We start from the raw sequence: 19,382 nt of genomic DNA, 5'->3' as shown, positions 1-19,382 counted from the left end.
CTATGGTGGTGGAAATGGTACCCTGAATACCCATTCTGGTTAGTACTGACGTGTATGACTCTGCTCTTTGCTTTTCATTTCAAATGGAGCAAAATCACTGAATAGTACATGATAAATTTCACATCTCTAAATGATTTTAATCAGGGTGTCTTTTTTCTGGTAGATGGTGCCAGTGCTACTATTTTCATATTGTGCTGTAGGTGTGATGGCACTGAACAAGGTGTAGAATGTCAAACATTTTCCCCTAAAGACTTATCAGTATAATAGCTAATAAATATAAACTGTGTAATGTAGAGTCTAGTTTTAATTGTAGACTCCAATACAATAAATTACACCTTTTTATATGAGAACAAAATTGATTCACCACTGCCTTGGAGTTGTACCAATATACCTGAGGATAGAATTGGGCTCACACATTTAATAATAAGCAATAAGTTTAGACCCTACAACTTTCTATTTCAAATGCACAGGTGCCTGCCATCTAAACTGAAGGAAAATCTGTTACTGATAGTAATTTAGGCCATAGACCCGCCACTAGAAGATACAATGGCTCAATTACTTTATGGAAGTGCCTTTCTCAATTTCACAGTTGAAGTGAAGTTAAATTTTGTATTTTATGCAGAGATTTATCCACTTTGTTACCTGAAGAATACTGTTTATCTTTACTGAAATTACAGCACTTATTCTGTGACTACAGAATAGTATCATAGAATACTAGACCGGGAAGGGACCTTGAGAGGTCAAGTCTAGTCCCCTGCCTTCATGGCAGGACCAAGCACCATCTAGATGAGTGGTCCCCAACACGGTGCCTGCAGGCGCCATGGCACTTGCCGGGGCATTCATATGCACCTGCCTTGTGACAAGGGCCAGCCCGAGCCATTCTTGCACCTCGGGTGCACAGCACATGCACAGTCCCCACCCCCGGGCATGCGGCGCATGCGCTGTGCCTCCCCCGAGCGCTCGGCGCATGCGTGACCTCCGCGCCCGGGAGCCCTAAAAGGTTGGGGACCACTGATATCTATCACGGATGATCTAGGTTTAACCTGTTTTTAAATATCTCCAATAATGGCGATTCCATAACCTCCCTAGGCAGTTTGTTCCAGTGTTTAACCATCTTGACAATTAAGAAATTTTTCCTAATGTCCAACCTAAACTTCCCTTGCTGCAATTTAAGACCACTGCTTCTTGTCCTGTCCTATCAGAGGTTAAGGAGAATAATTTTTCTCCCTCCTCCTAGATATTCTGAAACTTGTTTTGTATATTCATTAATTTTAGTTAATTGAAAACATAAGTAAAATCTTTATTTTATCACCCTGTGCCTCACATTTTTGACCCAAATGATCTGAGTCACAGAATAACTCAGGATCTTAAACTCCATCTAGTTAAAACTCATTGATATCTCGTGTGTTGGCTACTTTGGAAGATAGTTCTTTAGAATTAATGCCTGTTTTGTACCATTAATCTTTGTAACTGAAATTTTTCTTCGGTAGATGTTTACAAAGTTCTGCTATATCCTATAGATAATTCCACAAAAAAGTCTTTCAAAATGGCTTCCATCACCTATTCCTTTTAAGGCCACTGGTGCACTCAGTTAAGATGCCATCTTTCAAAATGGCCACTATTTCCCATTACTTCCAAAGGGAATGAAGTCAAGTTGTCATCTCCCACTGAAGTCTAATTCTTGTGCTCACTGCCTCTTCTGCTGTCTCTGCTCTGGAGCATTCTGTGTTCTCAATAGACTCTTCTGATGTACCTCTGGAACAGCCATTCACCACAGAACTTCAGTATCCAGAAAATAAGAGACCTTCATATCCCTCAAAATTGGTGTGTGTAAGCCTGTAGGGCTTGAGGAAGGGCGCCTCTCCCTTGGGGTCAGTGGGTGGCCACTCTGCCCTACTGCCCCCTGCTTAGTCTTTTGGGGAATTAACAGTGGCTTTCAACTCTTCAGGGCTGGTGGCAGGCCAATCAACGGTCCAGAGCCCAGCCCCTTGCTCAGGGTGGGGCATCAAACAAACAGTTCTGCGCCCAGGCCCTTAGTTGAGCATGGGGCCACAAGCAAACAGTTCAGAGCCCCAAGCCTCGGTTCGGGTGGGGTGGCAAGCAAGCAGTTGAACAGTCTTAATATGAGCGCCCAGCTGGATCCCCTTTCTCGGTCAGGGGTCTGGCAGGTTCAGGGTGCTGTTGAATAACAGCCAAGGGGGGGAGACTGCCACCCAAGAGTGGGGTGGGAGGGAGCACGCAGGCCCACCCGTTCCACTGTCCCATCCCAGGACCCTAATAGCAGCAGAGCAGGCTGCTGCTGGGTCAGCAGGAATCCGTACAGCAACACACTGACATGATTCTGTCTCAGTCCACTGGTGGTCTGCTACCCCTGCGCTTGTTCCACTGTCCCCCTCGTGTGGTACCTGTGTCTGGTGCAGATCCTCTGTACTTTGGTGCTCTGGAACCCCCGGCCGGGCAAGCAGACCTTCCAGTCCGTCATCCATCTATGGCCTTGGCATCCCAGGACAGTCCTCAGCTTCTCCCAGGCCCAGCTCTCTGCTTGGCTGTGTGAAAGAGGCTCTGGCTGTATGAAAGAGGCTCTGGCTGCTTGGCCATGACTGGACTCTCGGGCAGGCCTTTTATATCTCCAGCCCTGCTTCCTGGCTTCTGGTCAGGTGGGTTGCTGTAGCCAGGTGCTGCCCACCAGGGCTCCAGGAGGGGCGCCTCCCCCTTGGGGTCAGTGGTGGCCACTCTGCCCCACTACAGTCTGTTAATGGCTTTAAGTTACACTACAGTCTGATATGGAAAGTTCTACAGAAATTGAAAATGCTACTATTATTAAATAGCCAGGGCCAGATTGATGGGTTTTGCTCAGTCACAGAAGCCTCCCAATCCCTGTGCAGCTGCACAGGAGCCTACCACACTAGGGGAACATCTACCCTGAACCCTTAGCTTGAAATAAGATATGCAATTTGCATAGCACGAATTGCGTATATATTATTTCGCTTCTTTTTCAAAATAGGCTATTGTGAAATGCGCCACGTCTACATAGCACCAAATTTCCAAATAACACGCTATTTTGAGACATCCCTTGTGCAACGAGGTTTACAAGGATGCCAAAATAGTGCATCTGTTATATTTTGCCATAGCGGACATGTTCAAAAGACGCGGGGTAGCTATTTTGGGATACCTCTGGCATCCCAAAATAGCATTGTAGTGTAGATGTACCCTAGCTTTCCCTGTCCTCCATGTGTTCCTTGGAGTCCAGCAAGTGCTTGTGTCTGCTCTTCCTAGGGAGCAAGTCTCCAGGAAACGTGAGAGGAGCAATGAGGGGAGGACAGAATCCTAGCCCTTCCCTCATCCACACCAGCCAGTAGAGTAGAACCAGTGCATATGAGGGAACAATCTGCTTCAACCTAATGAGATGACTGAGCTAGATTTTGTCACTTCAGGCACTGCCCTAGGTCTGGGGGCAGTGTGGATGGACACTTATCCTAGAAATCAGAGATTGAGCCTGGGACAAATATAAGCTCTCCCAGAGTGTCGTCTTAGGTGCAGGGTGCATGCATGTTGGTCCTTGGCACACATCTGACGCTGATTTGCATGCATCATCATTGTGGAGAATGTGCTTGACTCTCAATCTCCCCAGTGTTCTTTCTATGATGATGCGGCTTCCTGCTGGCTCTAATACAGTCCTGGCATAAATATTATGAAAAAGCCAACTCCAAATAGAAAAATCAAGAGTAATACCACAGAGATGATGCATAATTTCTTCTGCCTTTGTCAAGATGAGAGTTCTAGTGATAAATCACTGCTAGCCACTTTGATATAGGATTGGTAGTGCAATCTGAAGTCGGAGCAGTGATAATACTTTTGTGGGATGTATGAAATGTCATAACCGCCACCCTCACTTTCCTATAGTTGTAAGAAACAGTTGATCTCCTTATTTGTTACTGTTTCACCCACGACACAGACATATGTCCCTGCCCAAGACAGATGCATCAAAGGCCATTCAGGAGTTTGAACAATGTGGGACAGGAGTTTGGATGAGGATAGTTTTAGGAGAAGGGTATAAGTGTGAGAGAGCAGCAGGAGAGACACTACAGAAAGAAAAATAAAGCAGCAGAAAGTAACTATGAAAAAGCACTGAGTGCGTGATTCTGAGAAACCGCCTAAAAGCTGTCTCTGGGTAAGTGCTGACTAAAAGAGGCTTGTAGCAGAGAACTTCTGTTTGATTTTTTTTTTCCTGTGTTCAGGGAAGCAGGAGTTGTGTACATAGTTTTCTCACAATCCTTGTTATTTACAAACAATCTGACTCATCCATTTCTTCTCTTACTGGAAACAATTCACAGGGCCCTGAACTTTGGTTAATGGGGGGAGGGGAAGGGGTAACAATACTATAGAATTTCAGTTTATGAAAGTTTATTTAGTGGAACTTGGCTTGCAAGCCATCTCTCACAAGAGTATTCTATATTATCTGGTTGAGTATCAATCTCCCGGACTCTAATTGGTGCATGTTTTAATTGTAACGGAAGGCAAATCATTCTGTGACATAACCATAATCAGAAAATGCTTATACTGTTTGGGTTAATGGCAGAAGAGGCTGGGCTTGCTACCTAAAGATATCTAATATATTCAAATGAGAGATTTTAAAATTAATGTATCATTGGAATAAATTATTTGTCTGTTTCATATGCTGCAAAATTTCTAAGATCTCTTGAGAAATAATTTCAGAACCTTTACCTTTGAACTTCGGAATGTGAGTCAGTCCTAGAAAATGAAAGTACTAATTGCTCAGAATCAGAAAGAGCTGAGGCTTGTACTCATATATTTGATGTTGAAAGGATGATCAGGTAAGAAATTAATCTATTAATGGTAGAGGGAGAGAGCCACATCATAGAACTGTATAAATCACGGGGACCTCAAGCTGTGTGGCCCCTAGCTTGTCTGGATCCGGCCCCCGAGGCTCAGGGCATCTCCCCACCAGAATTGGAGAGTTTGCACTGGGGAGTTCCAGCCACCCCTTTGCCATTTCCCCATGGAGCTAGAGCACCCAGTATCTACTAGTTCAGGCCCCCCTAGGCTCTGCTGTGCAAGGTGAATATGGGGGTGTCTTTCTGTCTCAGTTGGGGTCCATGTCCGTGAGGGTTTGGAGTCTCTCTCCCCCCCGCCCTCCCCACACTTCTCACTGAGTGTGTCCCCTGACTGATTTTTCTGTGGGTCAGAGGCCCCCAACCCAAAAAAGCTTCCCCACCTCTAGTATGAATGCTCAGGGAGGAGGACCAACATTTTTCAAGAAAGCCCTTTTTATTTAGGCATTAAAGATGTGATTATTGCATTGGAGATGCTGCAATATTCAAGGAGGCCTTTCTAAAGTAGGCTAAAGAGCGGATCAAAATTGCCTGAATTTTCACCAACTATGTGGCTTATGAATTGTTTTTAAAAAGTTGACATATTGCTATCAGTTTATAGAAAACTGTGCAATATAAAAAGTACAGATTTCACATTTGATTCTGCACATTTGCAATCCTATTTACAACTTTTTAGGACAAGTTGAATAGGCCAGGACTTTGGCTGTATCTGTCAGTGCCACTACCCACTGTTTAGTTGTGGTCACTCTAACCTACAGTGGAGCTTTAAATCCTAATCTCAAAAAAAGTGGTGTGGAACACTTCAGGCACCAACGTACGAACTTCCTTATGTGGGCTCTGCAGACTTTGAGACAGGCATAATTTAACTGCCATGTTACCCTCATCCCAGAGCGAATGGGTGGTGAATGGACAAGTCTTGTTTCTACTCCATCCTCCTCCTCTCTCACTGGCCAAAGTAGCTGTGCCATTGTTGTAGCTGCCATAGCAATTTACTGCTGTCAATTACTGCTGTCTGGCAACAAGAAGAGAATTAGGGAGGGATAGCGAGTTGGAGGAGATGTCTGGGTTACAGTGTCCCCTAGGGTGATATAAGTTTACACGTTATCAAGGCCGTACACAAAACAAAGCTCAAGGTTTTTACTAATTTACTAGGTAGAAGGAAACGCTATTGTGACTCTGGAAACTAAAAGCCATTGTTGTGAAGTACTTCTTCCTAAGGTGAGAGACAGTGCTGTGATTTTTTTTATCATGCATCTATAAAGAAGAATAATCTAACATATGTAAAGTGATGCAAATTTGCATCCAAGCTCAGAAGTTTCAAAACTTCCTGGTGAAGGGATCTTTAGTTTTGCTCAAAGAGGGAGGAGAGGACAGTGCAAAGTTGGAGCTGAAATCCACAGGAGAGAATACTAGCTGCTTTTGTATGCAGAATTTGGGATCCAAATTATCTTTAGAAATGATTTGGTAATTTACATGAGGCATGTTTTTAAATATTGCATTAATATACTGAAAGAATGAAAGCTTCCAGGTAAAAGAAGGTTTAGAGATGGATGAAAGTGAAAAGAACAGCAGAGAAGATAGAGCAGCATCACAAAGTTAGGACTAATATTTTGTTTACTTATGATAACGATAAAAAAAATCCAGGTAAAAAGCACCTTAATCTCAGGCTGTGTCTACTGTACAGGGTTTTTGCACAAAATCAGCGGGTTTTGCACAAACTTTCAGAGCGTCCACATCTCAAACGCATTCTTGCACAAGAAAATTTATAGTAAAACGGCAGAACGGGGGGGGGCGGAGTTCAGTGTAGGTATACCTCTCCCTACGAGGAATAACTCCTTTTTGCGCAAAACTGTTGCATGTGGATGCTCAACAGGGGTTTCTTGCACAAAAAGAGCCTATCACAAAAAGCACAGGTGCTCTGATAGCCATTCTATGAATGGCCATCAGAACTTTCTTGTACAAGAGTGTCCATATAGTGTGGATGCTCTTGCGCAAAAGCACATTGCTTTTGTGCTGCACTTTTGAGGTGTGGATGTGATTTTTGCGCAAGAAGTTTTTGTGGAAGATCTCTTCCGCTAAAAGCTTCTTGCGCAAAAAGCCTGCAGTGTAGATATCGCCTTAGAGCCCTGTGTTGCCTATGCTTTGGATATTATTGTGCTCTTTAAAAAAAGGTGCTGTATATTTTGTATGCTAGTGATAAAATAATTGGAACACATGGAAATCATATAAAGACTGGGAGAGAGAAATTGCATGAGAAGAAAAACAGATGTAAGGCTATATACTTGCACCTGGAAATTTTTCACATGGCAGTTCTATGCATTTCCAACAAACCCATAAGGACAAACAATACAAGCAGCTGACAATGTGATTGTGGGGAATGTGTTGGCTATGATGATGACAAGGTGATACTTGTGCACTCTACAGTGAAAGTGCACCTGTGAAATATTAGTTTTTTTTCAGTAGTAGATCATTTTGGAAACCTTTGCATAATGAGCTCTAAAGTGGAGAAGGAAGGTGATGTGTAAGATGAGATGATTATTTTAGGAAAACTTTCCCGGGGAGAGGACTTTGTATATTGCAACGACAACAGTTCAGGAAGTTTGTCTCCCATCCTTTAGAAAGGGCCTAATTTTTGTAGTCCCTTACTCAGTCAAATCCCATTGCGTTGCCTGATCAAGTTCTGCAGGATCAGGAATTACATATCTTTTCTTTACTAACTCTCATTTTTGTATGAAATACGATAGACTGTGCAACATGCACAAAACTGGAAAATGAAAAAAAAATCAGGGTTCTACAGGGTTCTACAGCAAGTTAACTTAGCTGCATGCAGTGTTGTCTAATTCAGTTTTTTCATTGTATTAATGATACAGGCCCATGTGCAGGAATTTCTGGGGGATGGTGCTTTTTGTAAATACGGACTGAATGTTCATAAAAGAGGTTAATGAAAAATGTGAGTGGAAACCGTGATTGGTAAAATGATATTGTTATAATATACTAAAGATTATACAGTAATAAAGGTTTTACAGAAATTACCTTCTGGGATCATGGCCGGCAATGCGGCTGCCATGGCCCCCCGTTCCCTCGGATGCCTCGATCTGCTGCTTCTCTACCTTCTCAGCCAGGCCAGTGCCGGGTGAGTGCAGGTGGGGCTTCCGGCCAGCAGGGCTGGGCCCAAGCCGCTCTTCATATGTGGGAGTTGCCTGTTCCCCTGCGCTGGCACACTGCTACCAGCCCCGCCTGCCCATCTCCCTGCAACACAGTATTCTCCCATCCCCCTAACACAGTGCTTCTCAAACTTTTGGGCCTCCCTGTCTCAATGCAAACTTCCGTGGACCACCAGTTGCTAACGGAAACTCTCCGTTAATTACATAATTATGCCAGAGCCATTTTGCTAGTGCTGCAGCTAGGGAGAATGGTTTAATTTAACCAGTAAGAAAGGAAACATTACTTGAAGTGCTTTAACTTTCTTATGTTTGTTTAAAATGAAGTTTGATAAAATAAGTAAAATATTAATTTATGTCCAACAGAAAAGGTTCCCATATTCTCTTTATTTATGGCATGGGTGGGAAACATTTTTGGGTTGGGCCCACTGACCTACAGAAAAATCAGCTGGGGACCACACCAGTGAAGCAAACAAAAAAACCCCACAACTCAGTCCTCACTGATGTGTCTCAGTTGGGGGCCACTTAATTTGTCTGGCTCTGCAGCCCCACTGGGGTAGGAAGAAGAGGGAGGACTGAGGTTCAGGGCTTCCCATAGGCCAGATTTACACTTCTGGGGTTCCAGGGTTAGTGGATTTTGTGGACCCCCCCCGGCTTTGGGGTTGGAATGCATTAACAGGTTGTTGTGAGCAAGACATGAGAAGTCATTCTTCCGCTCTACTCTGCGCTGGTTAGGCCTCAGTTGGAGTATTGTGTCCAGTTCTGGGCACCACATTTCAGTTTCTCCACATCTTTCTTGGAGAGGGTCCAGAGAAGAGCAACAAGAATGATTAAAGGTCTAGAGAACATGACCTATGAAGGAAGGCTGAAGGAATTAGGTTTGTTTAGTTTAGAAAAGAGAAGACTGAGGGGGGGATATGATAGCAGTTTTCAGATATCTAAAAAGGTGTCATAAGGAGGAGGGAGAAAACGTGTTCATCTTGGCCTCTGAGGATAGAACAAGAAGCAATGGGCTTAAACTGCAGCAAGGGAGGTTTAGGTTGGACATTAGGAAAAAGTACCTAACCTTCAGGGTAGTCAAACACTGGAATAAATTGCCCAGGGAGGTTGTGGAACCCCCATCTCTGGAGATATTTAAGAGTAGGTTAGATAAATGTCTACAGAGATGGACTAGACAGTATTTGGTCCTGTCATGAGGGCAGGGGACTGGACTCGATGACCTCTCGAGGTCCATTCCAGTCCTAGTATTCTATGATTCTATGAAAATGGGGGTTTAGTGTGTGGAACAGGGCTGCCAGTGTGGAATGGGGGTGCAAGATCTGGTTGGGAAGTGAGGAACAAGAAGGAATAAGGGTGCGAAGTCTGGATGGGAGGTTGGGAGCAGGCTTGGGAGTAGGGTGTCTGGCCAGGGGGAGGGGCAAGAGCAAGGAAAGGTGCAGTGTATGGCCAGGAAGGAGGGTGCAGGAACAGGCTGGGGGTGTGGGATCTTGGCCAGGGGTATGAGTGAGGGGCTAGGAATGCAAGGTGTTTGTGTGTGGGGCCTTTGTGCCCTGCACCACTCCCAGGCTCTGTCACATGCATCATCTCCTGCTGCTCCCATTGGCCAGATTGTTGTGCTGTTCCCCCAACAGTGGGAGGGGGAGTGCTTCTTCCCTGCGAGCTGGATCTCACAGCAAGATTCAGGGCTTTCTCCTCTCCTGCTCCACCCCCCCATGGGAAGCCAACTCTGACACTCCAGCCTCACTGGCCGGGGGAGGCTGGAGCACCAGTGTGAGCTTCCTGTTGCAGTAGGAAGGAGGGGGACTGAGCTCGAGCCATGGACCAGCTGGAAGGCAGCTGCAGAGACCCTCACATTTACTTGGGGGACCACAGGATGGAGTGTGTTCGCACCCTCCACCCCTACCCCCCCCACACACACCCCTGTGATAACGTATTAAATGACAGAAAATAGTATGTATGTGCAATGTATCAGTTAACATTACTTTTGTTTCCTTAACTTCTATATTTCCTGACTTCCTGAAACTTTAATGGCAACATTCAAATTGCATTAACATGTTCATCCATTAAATTTATTAGGTTATTTTTAAGGAAAAAAATATGACTTGGCATATTTTCATTTTAACTAAGATTCGGAGTCTCCTTGATGAGTGATTAGGGAGGATGAGGAGTTAATGCGTTTTTCTGTTGGTGTCATTGTTTGGCTAGAATGTGTTTTTTCTCTAAACCAGGTGTTTTCAAACTTTGGGTTGTAGTTCATCAGGGTAAGCTGATGGCAGGTCATGAGATGCTTTGTTTACTTGTGCATGTGCAGAGATGGCCACTTGCAGCTCTCAGTGGCTGCGTTTTGCCATTCCTGACCAATGAGAGCTGTGGCAAGTGATCTGGGCCAGACCATCACTTCCCATAGCTCCCAATGGCTGGGAACAGCAAACCATAACCACTGGGAGCTGTGAACAGTTGTGCCTGCAGACACTCAGGTGAACAAAGAGTCTTGTGGCTTGCCAGTGGCTTCCCCCTACTACTCAGCCCTCTCTCACTGCAGGAGTTTGGGGCCAGGTGAGAAGCGCCTCTCCATGGCCATTGCAGCTATATCTGGCGTAGCCAAGGGAGGGGTGCATGTCCTGCAGCTGAGGTAGGTCCAGATCCATATGCCTCCTGCACCCCAAGCCAGAGTGAGGAACGCAGCACTCTGTGCACTTACCTTTCATCAGGGATCCAGGGGAAACAGCCAGCAATGTCCCCATTAGAATTGGGGAGGGAGGAAGCTTTAGTCCCTCCCGTCCTCCCTAAAGGGTGCCTGAGGGATGGAAGGCTTGGGGCTGGGGCAGTCCTGGACAGCTCCTTTAATCTGTTTGAGTGATTGTCTCCTTTCTGTACAATTTTATGATAAGCAATTCCATTCCATGCTCATCGTGTTTTCCTGATACAACCAAACCTTGACCTTGCTTTAAGTTATGACAAGAGGAAGGTTCTTGAAAACAAACACACAATTTCTCAGATATATACTGTGGATTTTGCATTATGGTAGCATCTTAACATTTCCAACAAGATGTGTGCCAAAGTACACCTACACTGTAAAATATTCTGTGCTCTGAGGAGCTGATAGCACAGACATATGGTAGTTGAGGAAACAGTGATGTGACAGTGAGGTGATGTGAGTTGACCAGAGACTCAGAGCAGGCCGGTGGGAAAGCCAGAAATAGAACCTAGAATTCCTGATTGCTAGTGCAGTGCTCTGTCCACTAGAGTTCACTGCCTTTCTAGGATTGCTAAAGAGAAAGTGAGAAGTTGGGTTTTTTAGAAATTACTTCAGTTGTACCTCTAGAAATATCTGGAATGTGAATTCTGGTCTTCCCTGGTTTTGTGGGAAGGCCCCTCCTGAGGATTAAGGAATATTTATTGTGAGCTATATCACTTTATTTGAAGGGGAGGAAGATGTTGAGTCTTTAACAAAGTCTTTGTAATCCCAGATATCAATTAATTGTTTAAGTTCTACTGATGTTAACGCAAGCTAGTGTGAAGATCTTGAAATAGCTTGTCTAACACTCCTTTTTCCCCTCAATTGTTCACTCTGTCTTCTGTGACATCACTATTTCTCCAGCCACTACAGAGTATTCCAGCCCAAACTGGACCTGAATTTACAATGTGAAATGTGGCAGTTTTTTATTTTATATTGGAGAACCCAAAACAAACAAATCATTTGCCATTTGTTTATACATTTTTCCCATGAAGGATACAATTAACAAGCAAACAAAATTAATAGGAAAAATGAAAACAGATTGGACCTCCCTGATTTGGCACAATTAGAGGTCATTTCTGCCCCCCCCCCTCCTCCCACAGCTCTGGCCTGACTACCGACCTCCTGGACAGTTCCTGTCATCTCCCTGTCACTCACCCCTGCTACTCTACCAGGTAGCACTACCGCCTCTGTGCTCTGAGATCCTGCTGCAATGTCTGGCTCCTGCTGCCCTGCTGGGCAACCCAACTACTGCACATCAGGCTCCCACAGCCCTGCTGGGAAGCCCCACTACCCCATGTCTGACACCCGCTATCCTACCAGCCTGCAGGGTGTCACATTACTGAATTGGAGGGAAGCAGCCGGATCGCTGCTGCACCCCTAGGTGGGGGTGTTGGCCCCAGAAATTGGTATGAAAGGGGGCCATGTGGGGTATTGAATGGGAGCTTATTGTTTGCTGATCCTGTGTACGCTATTTATGTGAGTGTATGTCTGTGTGTGTAGGTAGGAATCTGTAATCTGTGTGGAAGCTGAATATTTCTCTGAATGTGGCTGAGCATTGCTATGGACAGGCTGATTAGCCAGGCCCTGTGGAACAATGGCACTTGATGGGCCAAGGACACACCTAAAGCATGAGGGCAGAGACCTAAGAGCTGCCAGCAGAGAGAGGATGAGGACCAGGTCACTGGCTGCATACAAGGAGAGGCCAGGGAGGAGGTATAAAGAGGCCATGTGGTCGATGCCATTTTGTTCTCAGCTCAGCACTTCATCCCAGAGGCAGCATTGCAGGGATCGAAGAGCCCCGAAGACCTGTGAACCCATCCTGATACTAGGATGTGCAACAAGAACTTTTAAACCAGCAGCTGTAACATCTCTGCTAGAGCCTGCATCGAGAACTGGGAGATTCGATTCATGTAATGTACTATTCTTTAACAACCTTACTCTCATGCTTTTCTTTCTTGTGATAATAAACCTTTAGTTTTAGATTCTAAAGGATTGGCCCAGCGTGATTTGTGGGTAAGATCCAGAGGGTAAATTGACCAGATCTGTGGCTGGTTCCTTGGAACCGGACAGGACTTGTTTGGGGTAGGTGGGATTGGGTGCTAGGACCCCCCACCGGTGTATAGGCCCGGGGCCATTTGTGGCATGGATATTGCTGGGGTGTCGGAGGGGTTTTGCTCATGAGGCTTCAGGCAGGCAGCTGAAGCGCTCTGAGACTGGTTTGTGGCCTGTTTGGAGAGGTCACCAGTCTGGGGGCTGTAAGGAGCCCCGGATTTGAGCAATTCGCCCTGAGCGGACGCCCTCAGCTGTGCCCAGACACAGCCCGGTCCGTGTCACAGGGTTCCTAGGCACTAGCCCTGCACTGGAACTCTCTGGTCCTGAAACATCCATGGTCCTGCCAGACTACGGATGTTGCCAGACCAGAGAGTCCTGGTTTAGAGAGTTTCAGCCAGCATCTGTGTTGATTGTGACAGCTCTATCTGACTTGAATACAGTGAAAAGTCTTAAAACTTAATTTGGTTAAATGAAATTTTCAGATACTGTAGAATGTAGCAAAAATTGTGAAGGACGGTAATCTAGTGAGATCTATGTCATTTCCTCCAACACTTCAATCCCCCAGTTTTAGACAGTTTTTTAAAAGGGATTTTCTCAGATGGATTTCATAAAAAATAATTTCAGTCTTCCTCATGCAGGTTGTGCCAATAGTTATCTGTCAATGTACCAGGCTAAGCAGAGAAAATATTCGTCACTAATGGATTGAGACTTACCACACTCTACTAAAATCTTAGCTGATGGATGAATGAATAGTGTGGGTTTTTTTAATTGTTTTTAACTTCTCTATATTCTGCCCCCTCCACCTCTTTGAAGAGACTAGGTCTAAAGGGGAAATATCACTAACAAGTTTCAGATTTCTAATATCTGTTTTTACTCTAGCTGTGAGAAAACATTTTGGTTAGAATTTTTTCACAAGAAGAAATCTATTTTCATACTCACTGAAATCAAACAACAGAAGGGCTCTTGTTCAAACTTAGTCACCTTTAAAGCCCATACATTGAAAGTATCAGCACAAAGTTGTATTTGTGGAAAGACAATAAGTGGATGGAAAATCTACTGCAATTTCATAAAGTTCTCTATTGACTTAAAGAATAGTGGCTGTGCTCTCTTGTAACCATAGTGACTGTTTACAGGTTTATTTATTTAATCTTATTTTTTGGCTGGGTCATTGGATGAAGGGCTGGCAGAACCATGGATGGACTTAGTTACTTTAGCATTTTGTGGAATACGTGTATTCCATACACATGTTGTGGAATATATATATATATATATATATATATATATATATATATATATATATATATAAAATAGACACACACACATGCACTTTCTGATAGATTCATGAACAGATGTTAGCTCACTTGTTCTAAGCCAGAAACTATAATATTAGTGATGTTTCCGGGGGGGGGGGGGGGGGACTACCTAAGCTTTGTGAAAAGCATCTCACAGCTCAAAATGTTCTGAGTCAATTGCATGGAGATTGATTTGGCCTGCCACATAGGAAAAATAAACTTTTTTTTCCACTGGCAACACCTGAAAGGAAATGCAAGTGTTGACTACAGCATTTACTACTGAAACAAACAGCAGTGAGGAATGGAGAGCTGGATGACACTAGATTTTTAGACGTGGTGAACTAAGTTTTCTTTCTTAATCTACCTGCATTTTGAAAGCAATTTTAGAGAGAAAACAGTCTGAAAAATATCTCTTTGGAACAAGATAGATAAAGCATGGAAGCCTGGTCAAAGTGGAGGAAACTGATATCAAATCTATTCAAGAGTATGTTATACTCTGTTCTTTCTTCATTAAGCCTACCACTAATGAAGGGCAATGGTACAATCAGTAGCTGGAAGAGGATATTAATTCTACCTCTTTAACACTGAATAGTCCTTTGACAGAGATCATGGAAAAACAGGATGGACTTCCCCCAGGCAGCTCAGCCCACCTGAGATCTGAAAGCCCTGGGACAAGAAGCTCAGCTGGTGTAAACAGAAGTCAGTGGAGCTATTACAAAGAACATTTGGCCAATGGGTTTAGTGATTTTTTTTTTTCTTAAGATCAACCTTCAGAAACTTGCTGAAATGGGGATGGATCATCCATTGCAAAACACTAGTGGAAAACTCAGAATCTCTTAAGTTGCTTTCCTTATGCTTGGGGGCATGGAACCATCTGTCATCAAGCTTTGCCGTTTTCTGTAGACTTTCAAGATTTTAGTTTTTTGGTACTTCTCAAAAGGTAGATTTCCCAGTGTGCAACTGCTGTATCAAAGATAAATGTATTATTACAAATAAGACTAAATATCTCTTGTATAGTGCCTACGTATAATTTAAAAGGAATATTTAACAGTCATTAAAACTATTATCTTAACATCCAGATTATCTACTGCCCTGCACCTTATGCACTCAAATACAGCTGTACTAAATGATTGTACATGCACAGCTACTCAATAAGAATGGTGGCATTTTTATATTGTTTGCACTAGCATTGCACAAATGTGTATACCTAGGTGCAGAGCAGTGGAGAATTAAGTCCAGAGAGAGAGAGAGACACTTCCAAGGTAAGCTTTATTATTCTTTCCTTGAAAAGAATATACAACAGCCATAAAAATGTCTAGTATTTTATACTACAGCTGGGGTCCCCATGTCCCATCATCAGTATTTGTGCCCACCTATACTAATAACCTGGCATCTGTTGTCCAGGTTAGTAAGATAGATGCTTTCACAATGACACAGCCCAGCAGCAGCAACTCTGGCATGATTCATGACTTTCTCATATACTTTATCTGAATCAAGCATTGTGAAAAAGTGATCTGTGAATTTCCACTTGCCTGTCCAGAAAAAAACATTATTTGCCCCAGGAAACCAGGCAAGTTGAAAACTGTAAGACTTGTGGGGCAGTGGGGAGAAACAGCTACAAATGTTTATTGCCGGCTGTGATGTTGGTTACCCTGAGATCTGGACATTGAAGTGGATTGGGATTTCTTATGGTAATAAGCTCAACAATCAGCTGTGTTTGTAGACTAGGGCCATATGAGATTTCTGGCCATATGAAGGGCAGAGCTATTTGGCAAGTCTGCACACTTCCTTGAATAAAAACAATATTGAATAGTGTTGCAGCGATGTGGTGTTGTAATCCATCAGATGAGTGAAATAAATCTGGAAGGGCATATATAATAAGTGAGTAAGAGAAATCATATCTAAACAAATAAATCTTGTGCTATCAATTGAATAAAGAAGCAACACAAGTGATTAATAGCTTGTTATAATGAAGTCACTGGCATTTAATAAGCTATCAACTTTTTTCATCATCTTACTGAAAATATTTTGCAATATACAAAAACCACACACAATGTAATATTAAGGCTGAATTTCTAAATTTGGCTTCTGAATTGTGCCTCGCAGCCAGAAAACTTTCTTTGAATATTGATTATTCTGTAGCTATCCAAAGAGATAACCAAGGTATAGTTTTTGTTAAACAAATGGATTATTTAGTATGACCCTAAAGTGAAAGGGCCATATCTTAATTGCTTTTCACATGAGATTAGCCCTATTGACTTCAGTAGGACTCCTCAAATGAAAAAGGAAAGAAGGATTCTACCCCAAGGAAAAATAACCAGCTGGGACTGTAAATGGTCTTGTCTTGTCCAACAACAGGCTTTTTGTGTGACCTGACCTTCTGCACTGCCAGAGCAGGGCCAAGAAGTTGGTCCATTGTGCTTATTCATAACATCCTGCTACAATAAAAGATAAGTTCAGTTCCAGTGATTGTATCATTTATTGCTGTACTCACTTGTTTGACTTTAGCTGAATACTATTGCTAAGTATGTTAGCACAAAAACAAGTCATTTGGTTCACTCTCAACAATAATATGTATTTGTTTTAGAGAGTGCTTTCAAGACTTCAGTGTTTGTAAAGGGGTTTGAGATGCTCAGATGAAAGGCAGTGAATAAAACCACAGTGTTGGGATATAAACAATAGCGTGTCTGAATGGACTCCCCCTCAACTTGGACTTGTAAACAAAGTATCAGGTAAGTGGGAAAAATATACATTTTCAGTAGACTCCCTACCCAGCTACCTACACCTATGCACACAGTGTATGTAGTAAATAAATAGACATACATAGTAGCACAGTTTGTTTATATCCACATCTACAAACATTTGTACATATATGAACATAACACACATTCTTAATCGTGTCTATTTTACAAAAATCTAAAAAGAAGAGAGATCTGTAAGATCTAACGTTGGAGTGCCTAGGGTCTTGAGATAATTCAAAACGCACTGTTTCCATTTAACAGAGTATTGTTGCTGTTTATTATCAGAACTCCCTATTCCCTAAAGTAACATTAAAAAGTCCTAAGCTAGGGTGTGATGAGTTGGAGCAAGCAAGTTCAAGCTGTTTCATTAGCAAAGATTAAAGTTGAATCCAGGTTCAACTGAAAAAGTGAAACTTTATTAAATGTAAACCCTGTGCCCTGCTTGGTCCATGTAGGGGCATTGTTTTCAACTTAACTCCACTTTGTTTCCTTTTCAGTGGATGTTCTGTTAGTAACAGCCCCTTTATGGAACATGGGCCTTCTGACTCAAGTTCCACTGACCGATACCTCTTCCCTATTTTACAAATACTTTGTTGTACACCCTGAACAATAACTGACAACATACTGGGCACCCCGGACGTCCCATCATCTCTGGTATTGGCATGCTCACTACTGGTCTATCCAGCAATGTAGACTCTCTTCTCAAACCCGTCGCAACCAATACCCCCAGCTATCTCTGAGACACTATTGACTTCCTAAGGAAACTACAAAACATCGATAACCTCCCCAATAACACCATCCTTGCCACCACGTAGAAGCTCTATATACCAACATCCCACATGATGGATTACAAGCAATTAGAAACACTATCCCAGAGGACACCACTGCCAACCTGATAGCAGACCTATGAAACTTTGTTCTCACCCACAATTATTTCCAGTTCAAGAAGAACTTATACCTCCAGATCAGCGGCACAGCCATGGGTACACGCATGGCCCCACAGTATGCTAACATCTTTATGGCTGACCTAGAACAACGTTTCCTCAACTCCCGTCCCCTTTCACCCCTTCTCTACCTACGGTACATCGATGACATCTTTATGATCTGGACGCATGGCCAAGAAACACTGGAGATATTCCACAGAGATTTCAACAACCTACACCCCACCATCAACCTCAGCCTGGACCATTCTACACGAGAGATCCACTTCCTGGACACCACAGTACAAATCAACAATGGAAAATTAGACACCACTCTCTACAGAAAACCCACCGACTCATACAGTTACCTACATGCTTCTAGCTCCCATCCAGAACACACCACACGATCCATCGTCTATAGCCAAGCCCTTCGATACAACTGCATCTGCTCTAATCCCACTGACAGAGACCAGAAGCTTCAGGATCTCTACCAAGCTTTAAACCTCAACTACCCACCCGGAGAAATAAAAAAGCAAATTGAAAGAGCCAGACGAATACCTAGAAACCATCTACTTCAAGACAGACCCAAGAAAACCAACAATGGAACACCACTTATCACCTACAACCCCCAACTTAAACCTGTCCAACACATTATCAATAAACTACAGCCTATACTGGAACAGGATACCATACTCCAAGAGGCTCTGGGAGACAGACCCATAGTCTCCTATAGACAACCACCTAACCTCAAGATGATTCTTAACAACCACAGGACATACCACACTAATACCAACCCTGGTACCTTCCCTTGCAACAAACCCCGTTGCCAGCTTTGTCCACATATTTATTCTGCTGATACCATTATTGGACCTAACCAAGTGAGTTATAAGATCAAGAACACATATTCCTGCGCATCCAGAAATATAATCTATGCTATCATGTGCCGAAAGTGTCCATCTGCTATGTACATTGGACAAACATCTCAGACACTTCACCAAAGGATCAATGCCCACAAAACATATCAGACAAGATCACAAAGAAAAAACAGTTTCTTGCCATTTTAACCAGAAAGGACACTCTCTCAATGACTTAACCACCTGCATTCTGCTACAAAGACCTTTTACATCTGCACTTGAAAGGGAATCCTCTGAACTGTCATTCATGTTAAAATTCGACACTCTCCAAAAAGGAATGAACAAACACTTGAACTATCTTACCCATTATCAAGATAGCTTCCCCAATTATCACCTCTAATACCATTAACTCACAAACATCCCACTCTCCCCACCTCTAATATCAATTCACAGACACTTACCTTCCTTTCTCCCCCCACCCCCCGCATCCCCCTCGTGTTCTGAAATGTGATTTGTCCTTTTCATGTGTTCATTTTTTTTAATTGTATCCTTTGGTATATATGGTTGTGACTATTTTCTTCCACTATTTGATCTGAGGAAGTGAGTCTGGCCCACGAAAGCTCATCATCTAATAAACCATCTTGTTGGTCTTTAAAGTGCTACATTGTCCTGCCTTTTGACATCATACCTCACACAGTGTCCCTTTCAGCAAAGGTTGCTAGCATCTAGCCAATTTGGAGTCTTGTCTTTGTCACAGACTTGGCTGGTT

General features: G+C 43.3%; 1 protein-coding gene across 1 annotated transcript in view; it reads left to right on the top strand.

Annotated features, from left to right (window-relative positions):
• JADE1 (jade family PHD finger 1) overlaps nucleotides 1-19,382 on the top strand; it is a 274,830-nt gene that overhangs the window by 50,049 nt on the left and 205,399 nt on the right. The window contains exon 2 of the mRNA XM_075929965.1: nucleotides 16,686-16,830. The gene's annotated coding sequence lies outside the window, so the exon portion shown is untranslated. The remainder of the gene's footprint in view (nucleotides 1-16,685; nucleotides 16,831-19,382) is intronic.

This window comes from Pelodiscus sinensis, chromosome 5 (assembly GCF_049634645.1).
Source record: "Pelodiscus sinensis isolate JC-2024 chromosome 5, ASM4963464v1, whole genome shotgun sequence".
NCBI lineage: Eukaryota > Metazoa > Chordata > Testudines > Trionychidae > Pelodiscus > Pelodiscus sinensis.
The sequence above is the reverse complement of the archived record's forward strand: the minus strand, read 5'-3'. Positions and strand labels throughout refer to the sequence as shown.